Below are 11,866 nucleotides of genomic sequence, written 5' to 3'. Positions count from 1 at the left end.
TCTATCTATCTATCTATCTATCTATCTATCTATCTATCTATCTATCTATCTATCTATCTATCTATCTATCTATCTATCTATCTAACAACACTTATACTGTAAAAAGCTAAAGAAAGATTACAACTCTGAAAATGTAAAGAATGTTTTAGATCTGCAACAGTTATTGAAGTTATTGGATGCATGTATGATGAAGTCAACAAAGACCTGCGTTTATGCTCACAAACAGTATTTTGGACTCCACAAAATATGATTGAATCATAAATTAGCAGACTGACTCATTCTACGGCTTGGGGAACCCGCATGTGTTAACCTGTATAGACACAGTCGCACACACAACAGATATTGAGCTGACAGAAGGAGGCAGTGCTGCTGGGAGGTGGGTGGCACTCCTCAGTGACTTTCAGTAATAAAAGTCGAGCGCAGTTTTCAAAAGGGTCTATTGTGGCTTCATTCTGTTTTTCCATGAGGGGAGCATTCCTCCCAAATTGGACAAAAGAATTTTAATGGGGCAGCTAATGGACTGAGATTAGATAGGAGGAGGAGTAGGGGGGTAGGTGGGCCCTGCCGGTGGAGGACAGAGTGGGGGTCTAAATGTTACGTTGGAGGATGGGGGCTAAAGTTTCATCCATCCAGGGAGAGGGGACGATGGGGCAGCAGATTACCCCACTTACCTGTAACCTTTAAGGGGGAACTGGAGACAAGCATAGAAGAGGGTTTTTCTGCAGCGATGAGGTTGTGAGGGGGACACAGGGGACTTTACTCCAGAGGTATATCTGTACGTATGGTGGTAGGATGGATGGAGCCCCAGCTGCTTTTAGCTATGAGTGGGTTCAGTGTTTTTCAAGTGGCTTAATGCAGGGCTTACGTTGTTGCACTTTGCAGGAGTGTGCATGCACACATGTATGCTGAAAACTGAAACTCTGTCATAGTTGCACACCTTCTACTGAATTTAGCAGAATTATAATGACGCTCAGCATCTATCATCACCTCAATGGAAGATAATGTTTTTTCTCCAAACCACTCTATCCCACTAAGGCTGGCTGAAGCCCTCTGACTTAGGAGGGTTTAAAAATGTTTTTTTTTTTTCTTCATGTTGGGGCTGATGCCGTGTATGACAGTATGTAAAGATATTTGTAGAAAATATTCCAGTTATTGGAAGAATAAAGGATTTTCTTATCTTTCATTTTATCTCATTCTATCTTATCTTTCCAGATCAAAACTCCTGCAACAGTTTATCCTGTCATCAGGGAGTTTTTCCAATTTCTGTTAAAATCTGGAATTTTTTACAAACCATCAATCAAAACTTCTTTTTCCTCAAAATAAAAATATTTAGTTCTTAATGTATGACTTCTTTCAATTGTCGAAATTTCTGCAAAAAGCCTCAAAGGTCTGACATTGTCTCCTCAAGCCTTCTAGCTGATGAACTCTGTCACACAAACACACAGTGACTCTTTTTTTATGTCTGTGTGCATGTGTCATTGTGTATGCGGGTGTGTGTGTCTATGTGCATTTTATGGCTTTGGTTGTGTGTTTATGTGTGAACGTGCAAGTTTGTGTGTGTTTTTGTTTGTGTTTATTACTGTAATTTGTGTTTGTTTCTGTATGTCTGTGTGTAATTCTGTGATTTTACTTTTTGTGTCTTTCTGCCTGTGTGGCCATGTCTGTGTCTGTGTGTTTTTGCATGTGGGTGTGTGTGTGTGTGTGTACATGTTTGCATATATAAGTTTGTCTGAGACTATGTTTGTGTGTGTGTCCAAGTTTCTGTGAGTGTTTATTAGTGTATGTGTCGTTACGTGTGGTTGTGTGGTTGTGTCCTTGACTTGTTTGCGTATCCTTGTGCGTGTGTGTCTGTGTCCTGTAGTGTGAAGCTCTTCTCCTTCGTCCTGTCTCCTCTTCGGCTGATGTCTGGCTGTCCGCCTGGATTTCTGCAGATGGAGGGTGTAGTTTGTTTTCTGCACAAACTTTCTCACACCTGAAAGGTGTAGATAATTGGTGTATATTTTGTTTATCTTGTTTGTGTTTGGATTTGGTCTTAACAAACACTTGGCAGCTTCCAGTTGAATTGTTGTTTAGAGATTGTGTCGTGGTTGTTGTGTATGATTGTGCATAAACATTCTCTTGAACACCCTGATGTGATGCACATTTTATCCTCATTTCTAAAACGATAACAATCCTAGATGTCATTTATATATTCAAAGTCTCTCTAAAGTGCTACAGATAAATAAACGGATACAAAAGGCAAACAAAAATAGATTTATGACAAAATTGACATTATTTTTACACAAAGAGAAAAGTAAAATCCTTTGTTTAAAATAGTCATAATTTAAAGGGATTTTGCCTTTTTTCCCCCACTTTGTTGTGGACTGCAAGGTTCTCATGTGGATCCAGAAACAAAGAACAAAACACATCATCACCCATAGGGGTGAGCTTAGTTGTGGGGTAAATAGAGGCAGTGGACAACTATAGAGTGAAGTTTAGAGTTCTTTGAAGTAAATGGGACCTATTCCATAAATACTTTGGTTAGTGAGGAGGAAAACCTTGGATTCATCTGGGCAGCGGGAACAGAAATTCAGTGATGTGTTAGAACCATGGATCCTGAAAGCATTGAATGTCATCTCTGGATTCCCGCTGTAGAGGGCTTAGCTCTACCTATGCTTGTAGCTGCAACGATCTTTTTCAAACTACATTTTTTTCTATCTGCTCCTGATTCACAATATGAAAAAAGAAATACTCAATAATGCAGTTTTAATCGTAACTTTCTATTATGTCCTCCATCATGGGAAAAATAAAACACACAAAAAAAAATTTTTCTTAGTCTTTAGGGTCAGAGTCTGGAGATGTTTGTAAAAATAGATACCGAGGTGTCTGATGGGAGTTTTAAAGATGAGCCAGGAATCCAAGTCCTAATCAAGGTTGGTGATGATGTGTGTGGGATGTTATTGTTGAAGAAGATGTTGCTGCCTATAGAACATGATTGGATCTGGTGGAGGGTTAAGATCTTGTTTCTGGCTTTTAACTGTTGAGTAGGCAAACATTTATTTTTTTTAAATTAAGCAAACATATTACAAATCAGTTAAATATTTTCATTTGAACAATTACTGCTTTATTACTTCTGTAAAAGCATAATCTGATCAAAAACAACATTGCCTAGGGTTCTTTGAAACTTGAAAGAGAGAGGAAATGTCCTCACACAGAAGCTGCAGACTGATCAGCAGCAGTTTGTGAGCATCTTTTACAATAAATCTTTCTCTGGATCATCCGTGAAAGGTTGGAAGCTGACCCAGCTCATTAAATGGGATGCTACTTGGCATTGGCTTGAGTTTCTCTGAATAAATTACAGACACCATGTGGAATTCTGCTGAATGAGCTGGTCCTTTCTTTGCTGTCAGCCAAGACAAGATAATAGAATTTCCCTGCGAGAAACATCTATTTTTGTTATTCGATGGGTAAATGTATATGTTACCTTTGTTTTAACAAATAAGAATTTAAAAAGATTTAGTCTGTGTTGGTATGTGTTTAGTAGATGCTAACTGGGTGAGAATTCTGTGCTTTAGTTTGGTGTTTCACTTCCATCAACATGTCCCCAGGTTCTTTTTTTATCATCCACGGTGGTTTTCATTTCTGTCAATTATCCTCAGTGTTTTTAAGAGTCTGATTTCCAGTTTTATCTTGTCAGGTCATCCGCTCTGCCTTACCACCTTTATGTTTCACCATGTCACCCCTCACTTCTGCTAGGTTGTAGGAGCCCTACCTGCTTTCTGGACTTTTTTGTTGCTCCAGGTCCCCTCCTCCCAGGTGTTTTCTGCATTTGGGCATCTGAGATCTGCCCTTTTGGGGAGGGGTACTTAAGGATTCTGTGTTTAGACTTTAGTTTTTTGTCATAGTCTGTTTTCCCTGTGAGTCTCACCAGGCTAAGGTTGATCATCCACAGCTGTCTTCATTTAGTTAATCACCCTCAGTCTAAGTTTGTCGTTTTCATTTCTTCATTGTCAGGTCATTTGTTCTGTTTTCCCACTTTTATTTATTTATTTGTTGCTCCCAAGGTTTTGTCATGTATCTGTATATTTATCAAATATTTTAGTTTCTGTTACCAAGCTCAATCTCCTGCATTTTGGATCCACCAGTTCCTGACAGACTGAATACATCTATTAATCATCAACATGATCGTAATCCCTATTTAAAGCAACTCGCATGTGGTGTGGAGGTCATTCATTTGATCTGTCAAAAAAAAAAAAAAATCTAATCTCTCTTTTTTAGATTGTAGTATAGACAGTGGTGAGGAGAACTCATTCTTTTCAGCAATGGAGAAGATAAACTGTACATTTTTATCCAAACTCTTTTGAAAGGTGTGGACAGTGACATACCTTCATGTAGAATAACCGCAATATTGTAATTAAACAATTAAAAAAATACTCAATGTTTCTACAAGTGTGGTTTTTGTGCCGGATTATTAATTTGTTTTCATTCTTTATAAAGTAATGCAGCTAGAAAAACAAAGAGGAACCAAAGTACAAAAAGGACACGAGAAAGAAGGAAAAATGAAAGTTCTTGTTAAACCATATTTCTTCAACAGTGTACAAGTTTATGCTCATAAAATAGCTGCTCGTGTCCTCACAAAGCTTCAGGAAAAGTAAGAACCATCTGAACATAGGTGGTTGCTTTAAGGTTTTGCTGTGATGCAAAGGTCTTGGTGGCACACGCTGGAGCACAGGAGGACTTCGAGACATTGATTGACCCATTCGAGACGTTGATTGACTCGGGTTCTGATGGAGACTTGATTTCCCAAGATGGGGTGAGCAGACTCTTGATCCCTGTTGAGCCTTTGTCTCCTTGAATGGCTCAATAATCCTCAGGGTCTCTGCATGCACTGTGACCATTAAAGGTACAGTGTCATGTAGCCACACTGAACTGATGTAGTTATATGTTGTAGAGTCTTTGAACTCCCAGGTTATCTTAGGTTTTCTCTAGTTATGCAGATGAACTCCTCATAAAGACTGAGCTTCTGAACGAGTGTCATTATGAGTTCTTTTTGTGTGTTGAACTGTCTCTCTGCTGATGTATATTCCACTGCTAAAAGCCAATCTCCTGAACCTCCAGACCTCAGTAATGTTCCTCCTCCACATCGTGACCTGAGTGTAGTGTTCAGGACGGTTCGAGCTAAGTCTCTGCCTCCCCACTACCCCTTTTATTCTATTGACCTCCTATGGGACACAACCCCCAAGAGGTCACATCTACCCTCTCTCTCCACCTGAACCAACACATCCTCATCCCCAAGTCGTCACATATTGATGTTTGGTGAAGGAACCCTCCTGATCACCTTTTGACATTTTGGGTGTCCCCAACTCGTCGTTTTTTGATGTGCTGGCTGATTGTAAAATCAAGGGTCCGCGACCCTCAGGACACGGTCGCAGGATGTTCTCTTCTCCACTGTCTGCTGCACTAGCTCAGGTTCAGCCATTCACTGGGTAAACTCCTATTTCCACAACATCTTTTGTTTTGCTGTCCAGACTCACTTCAAATTTAGATTTTTACCTCATGGTCTTGAAGGATTGGGTAATTCATTTCCCCATGATTGCTGAGTAAACTTTTCTAAGAAAATGAAGGAGAGACTAGGAAGTTTACACTTAATCATTAATAAATAAAAACTATAAAATCATTTGGTTTCTGAGACTTTATAATCCGATCATCATGTTTGTATTTCAAAATCTGGACAGTTTTTCTCTGTTGGCAAAGTTAGGCAGCAGAAGAGACGACAACTTGACCGACACAGTTTCGGTGATAAGAGACTTTCTTTTTCGACACAGCCTCTGGATAAAATGAAATCCTAGAAAAAGCATCTGTCCTGCTGGAAATGACACCAAATGAAAATGTGGGGGCATGATGAGAATGGTGGGAGCAGGAATTGGACAGAAAAAGGCTGTTAGGTCCACACAAACACCAGCATCTCGTCACTAGTTACAGGAGAGGAGAGGAGCTGTAGTGTTGTTGGAAATTTGACATTTTTTTGATGTCGGTTGATTGTTTAGTTTCTCAAAATACTCAGGCTGTGAACATCTTGTCTTTTCAATCATTCAAAAGTGTCTTTAAAATCGCAGCTGGACTTTTTTTTCAGCAACTCCTTCAAGACTGAAAAATAAACTAAATGAAGAAACATAAGAAATTCACTGTTATGAAAAAAGCACAATGATTCTTATTATTCACTGTACTGATGGAGCCAAACACAACCTTAAACAGATACATGTCACAGGTAATCTGAAACACACATTTCTGAACCAAGAGGAGACAAATCTTTAAACAGATCAGTGTAAATTATCAATAGGCAGAAAAGGAGTTTTGCCTTCATTTGGATTGATGACAGTACAGTACATGGCCTCATTTCCTTAAATGAATAAATGATCAGGATGGTCTGCTGTTCCATCGTCAGTTGCTTGTTGAAGCAGAGATTTCTGCTCCAAAATGTTTCACTGTCACCAGACAGGAGGAGTGAAGTGCTATTGAAGGGGTTAACAAAGGGCAGGGATAATAATAATAATAATGATAATATTTGGATAATGTACATGATCAGCTGGAAGGCTTTGTGTTCCAATGAGTCCTTAGTTGCATGAACTGGTGTAAGGGTTGAGCCATTTGAGTTCTGCGGGTTTTTGGATCTGTGGAAGGGTCGGATAGAGAAGTGGCTGCATCTTAAAGTCAGAACAGGTGTATCTTAGAGTTCCCTTGAGGCTTCTGCTGTGCTGCAATTACTATACCTTCCATGGAAATGGCAGGTTATCGCGTGATCCTACTTGAGTTCGGAGTTTCTCGAGGTCTCTAGCAAAGCCTGTGGCTGCAGTCATCCAGTAGCGGCAGGTAGCTATCTGTTGTAGCTAGCCCACTCCCACATCGTACCTGAGCTGTAATGTTTGCTGTGGGAGTCTGGGATAACAGTCAGGCTACACTCAAAGAGCACACAGTAATTACATGAACAGCACCAACAAGGGCTCCTTGTGCTGTTCTTTGACATGCGTCTCACCTATTTCACCCTTACCTACATGCTGCAGCTCTAGTGCGGTTAACTTCTGATTGGAAGATTGCAGGTTCGATTCCTGCCTTGCACACCTATCGAAGTGTCCTTGGGCAAGATACTGAACCTCACCTTGCCTCTGGTGGAAGGTTGTTCAGCAGCGGAGTCACCATCAGTGTGTGAATAGGACTGTGACTATAAAGCACTTTGGGCCTTCGAGGAAGGTAGAAAAGCGCTACACAAGTATACATCATTTACAATTTACTGCCACCTATCGCATACAGAATGCCAGTAGAAAAATTTGTGCATAAACATTTTTTCCGAAAAGGCTCACCGATATTTGATATTTTCTGTGGGCCACTAGTGTGCAGGTTCTTCCATCTTGCACCCACAGACAGCCCACATCCACATGTTAGGGCAGTTGTGACTAAGCCTCATAATTTGACAAGTGGCTGCGGCTGCTTTAAGGTCAGGAGGTGATCACCTGTAACATCACCACCAGGTCATGACATCACCATCCCCTATTTCCCAGTGTCAGCATCAACCTTAACATGGCCTCAGACTGACAGTAAGTATTCCATTTTACCAACATGCATGAAGATTTTATACTTAAACATGCTTGAATGTGAGCGCTCTTGTTCTGATTTAATCTTAAAGCATATGATGTTTGCTTCAACGCCTCGTCCTTCTCCGACACAAAACCCTCCAGTAATCAAACACTCTGCCTCCGCTCCCTCAGAGTGTTTCTTTACACTGGTAATGTATTTTCTGTGTAATCTGTCACTTAAAATTCCAAAGCTGCACGAGTCTGGAACTGATTAGTATCGTGTGTTGATGCTCTGAGCATTGAGTGCTGTGCTACAGATATCTAAATGTGTCTCACAGCAGCAGCTTAGTCTGACATCCATCATGGGATTTTTGCTGAATTGTTATCTTTCCCTTAAACAAAAATTCAGCCTCTGCAACAACTAAACTGTAGGTAATTTGTTATGGTTCTAAAAAGACTCATTTGTGCAGCCATACGTCTCAGAAAACAACATATTGGAAATCATGTGGTGCCTCTTTCTCAGAAAAAGGTTCTCTGTGGTTTCGTATGTGTTTGCTTCAGCCTCACCTGGGAATGGCGCGCCTCCTTCATGTGTCTTGATCAGAGGAGTTATTTTACAGAGACGCTCAGTGTGAGCGCACACCTCCTGCTGTCAAGTCTCAAACCTGTGGCATTTCCCGAAACAACACAATGTGACTGGAACGCGAAGGGAGGCAAATAACAAGGTAGACTCAACAACAGCAAACATTCAAAAACCACAGGCGAACCTGAAACGCCACAAAGGATGTCTTGCAGCTTGCTTGCTTTTCCACATCCACAGAGAGAGCCTGAACCCGCTGGGCTAGTCTGCCGGGCCTGCCGTGAGCCATCGATTGGTGCTGCTCGCCAGTGGAGGGCAGAGAATAGGTCAGCATCACTGCGTGGGGCTCATGGAGGATGCTGCACGCTGAAATGTTTGCGGAAAGCTTTCAGAGTTTTAGTGGCGCTGCAGAAAATTCCTTTCTGTCAGAGGAGAGGATCTGTTTGCTGATTTGATTTGCTGTCAGGAATCTGTCAGTATTTCAAGTTACTCCCATGCAGTGCAAACTGACTGCTTTCTAAACTCCCATCAATATTTAGGACCTGCTCACAGCTGAGCTGAAGGTGTCTGGAAGCACCAGCTCAGTGTGCTGAGGGTGAAGTGTCTGTGCAGGAATAGACAAAAGTGAGATTCGTTTAAAAACAGAAATGCCACAGCATCTTCATAATAATCATAAGGTGTAAATGTGAGTGCAAAACATGCTGATTATTTGATTTGTTTATTTGTGCATTACATTAACACATTCAATACACAACATAAGTCCACATAACTCCATGACTGGAAAGGAGCAGTGAGAAGAATAAAATCATTATTTCATTTCTGCATGTATATCACCTCTTAAAAAGAAAACAAAATAAACAATCCTAGATGGCTTTTAGCACCTGTCCCCACAAACTAACTACACATTACATATCCCTAAAGTTTTTTTTTTTTTTTTTACAAATACTTTTTAAAAAATACTATATTAGTGCAACTTTTCCAAATTTCCTGTTGAACGTTCCAAACTTTTACCCCAACAAAAGAAAAACATGTCTGTTTTACTGCAGTGCGAGCAACAAAACTTAAAATCATATTTTCTCCTCTGATTTTCATCAAATAAATAACTCTCTCTATTTTTAACTTTATGCATCCCTAATAAAGTAAGCTGTTTTAGTAAATCTTCAAATTTTAGCAATCTTAACTCCACAAATAAAACACTCGTATGTTCTATGTATTGAACTTTATGAATATTTCAAACAACTTTTTTCTCCTGTAAACATAATAGCGTTGAGTTAGTTTTATATGTATCACCCCACACTTCAATACAATAAGTGAAATGGCATTAAAATGTAACAATTTAACTTTCTTTACACATACGAGAAGTTCAGCTTATAGCAGAAAAAAGCTGGAACTTTGTGTTTTTTAATATTTGGATTTATTTCAATCATGTAAAACATTTGTTTGGTAGATATTGTAAAATGTTTTAGCAGAAAGTTTTTAACTTACAAACTTGAAAAGTTGTTTAGCCTCCTGAATGGTGTTTTGGTAGAAATGAACAAGCATTTGTGGGAGGAGCTTCAGAGCTGAGTGTGCTGTTTCTACCATTATTGTATAACCTCTGTTATCATAAATCTTTAAATCGAGACATTTAATTTTCGAACATTTTAAAATACTATAAATGAGAAAGTCTTATGGAACTTTTAGTCTTTATTACAAGTTTAGATTTTAAAATGGATCATTGGTGAGAATTTCAAAGGACCTGGTTGTGACAGTCTGTGATTTGAGTGATGATAAACTAAGACTGAAGGAAGTGGGATTTCATGAACACCTTGTAAAATAAGTTTAGAGTCCATGCAGGCTGAGGTCCGTTTGAGCAACAACTCCAGAGGTTTTTAGTGTCCTTACAGGAACAGAGCTGCTTCTTTCATGTCCTCCATTCTGACTTTTTGGTTGTTCTGACTCCCACTGACTGTCTGAATGATTGAATGGTCTCAGGACCTTTGCATGGAGGCAGTCTGGATGGGCGGGGCCACTGACCAGCAGGAGGAGGGACTGAAAGGGTGTCGGTTGGAACAACGGTCCAGTTTTCTGTAGGTGGGAGAAAATTGTGTCAAAGGGAAGCAAACAGAAACGATGATGCTTCAGGAAAAAGAAGCAGAAGTCTTGAATGTTTGTTACATCTCAGATCTCACAGGCCTCATTTACGAGTTCTTAACATTAAAGATGGTAACATGAGGCTTTCTAACGGATGGTGACGACACAGTGATTCAAGTGAGAAGACCCCTGGAATGACGCCTCATGAACAAGTGTCTCCAAATGTGACATTTTGACTTCTAGAATCTAACTCTGCTGAAAACCTAACACTGCATTTCAGCAGAAATGGGTCCTACCAACAGGATGATAATCAGGACTTTTTTAGACACAGGACCTGAACTCCTCAAAACATCACCAAGCTGAGTACATACATACTGTTTTTAAACCATAATGCTTTTAAAATGCAAGGATTTTGTATATTTTAGGAGAGATTTTCTAAAATCAGATTCTGACATTTCAAAATAAAAGGCACCACCACACACACTTTTGAAGAGAAAATAACAACACAGCATGCTGTTGCGTCACGTTCTATTAATAATAAAAAAAATCTTTATTTTTGTAAAACTATAGTAGATTCTTTGTTCAGAACTAAAAAAAAATAAAATAAAATTGACATCAAACTGGATATGAATGTATAATCCAGATGAGATTTTGCAAAGCATGAAGCATTCTAATATATATATATATATATATATATATATATATATATGTACTCTAGTACTTTTGATTCTTTTTTTTCTTTTCACTTTGAAGTCAGACTGCATCTCACATTAAATATCCTTCCACAAAATAAATTAGTTGGAAAAATGTCTTAAAGCAGCATTTTGATAAGACACCATTTCTATTCAAACATCATTTGGATTCCTACGCAGTCAATTATTAATATAAATACTTCATCATGAATTAATAAGCACAGACACCAGACACTATTCCTCTCAGTTATATAATATTTTCGTCGCTCCGAGAAAACATTCATGAAAAAGCTTAGGATTTATAAATAGCTGTGATTTTCTGTAAAGAATTTTTTTTTAGAAATTATTGAGGAATTCTCAAGAACTACCTTGTTAGTTTTGAATATTCTGAGAAAAGAAATTTTCAGAGTAAGATGTGACTGGTGTGTTCTGGTCAGACCTCAGCTGAGATTCTGCGCTCTCACACAGACGAATGCTTTGATGTGTTTATGATTGGCACACAATACAGATGTGTGGGCAGCAGATGCTGTGTGGAGAAAGCAGAGTGGGCTGAAACGGGAGGAAACTGTTGGTTGAAGGGTACCCCCCCCCCCCCAACAAAAAAAGAAAAAAAAAAGCAACTGGTTTGACAGGGGTACAAAGGAAATGATGGGGGTATAATTAATCAAACTCACTCTCATTCAAACAAAGGGAGACGAGAGACCCCCCCACCACCACCACCACCTGACTCGACCACCATCATCATCATCATCATCATCATCACTGCTCCAGATGATTCCAACAATGACTCAAAATCAGCATCCGTCTTGAGTCTGATGCGTTCCCTTTTGGAGGTGTGACACTCCTGCTTTTTGGATCAATCACTGATAACAAATATAATTTACATATTATTTCATGGCTCCTCCCACGGGCCCCGGTCGGGTCCAACCCGAAGGAGCGACGTGGGATCACTCCCCAGTGGGCCCACCAGG

Source organism: Oryzias melastigma, linkage group LG13 (assembly GCF_002922805.2).
Source record: "Oryzias melastigma strain HK-1 linkage group LG13, ASM292280v2, whole genome shotgun sequence".
Classification (NCBI taxonomy): Eukaryota; Metazoa; Chordata; class Actinopteri; order Beloniformes; family Adrianichthyidae; genus Oryzias; species Oryzias melastigma.
The sequence above is the reverse complement of the archived record's forward strand: the minus strand, read 5'-3'. Positions refer to the sequence as shown.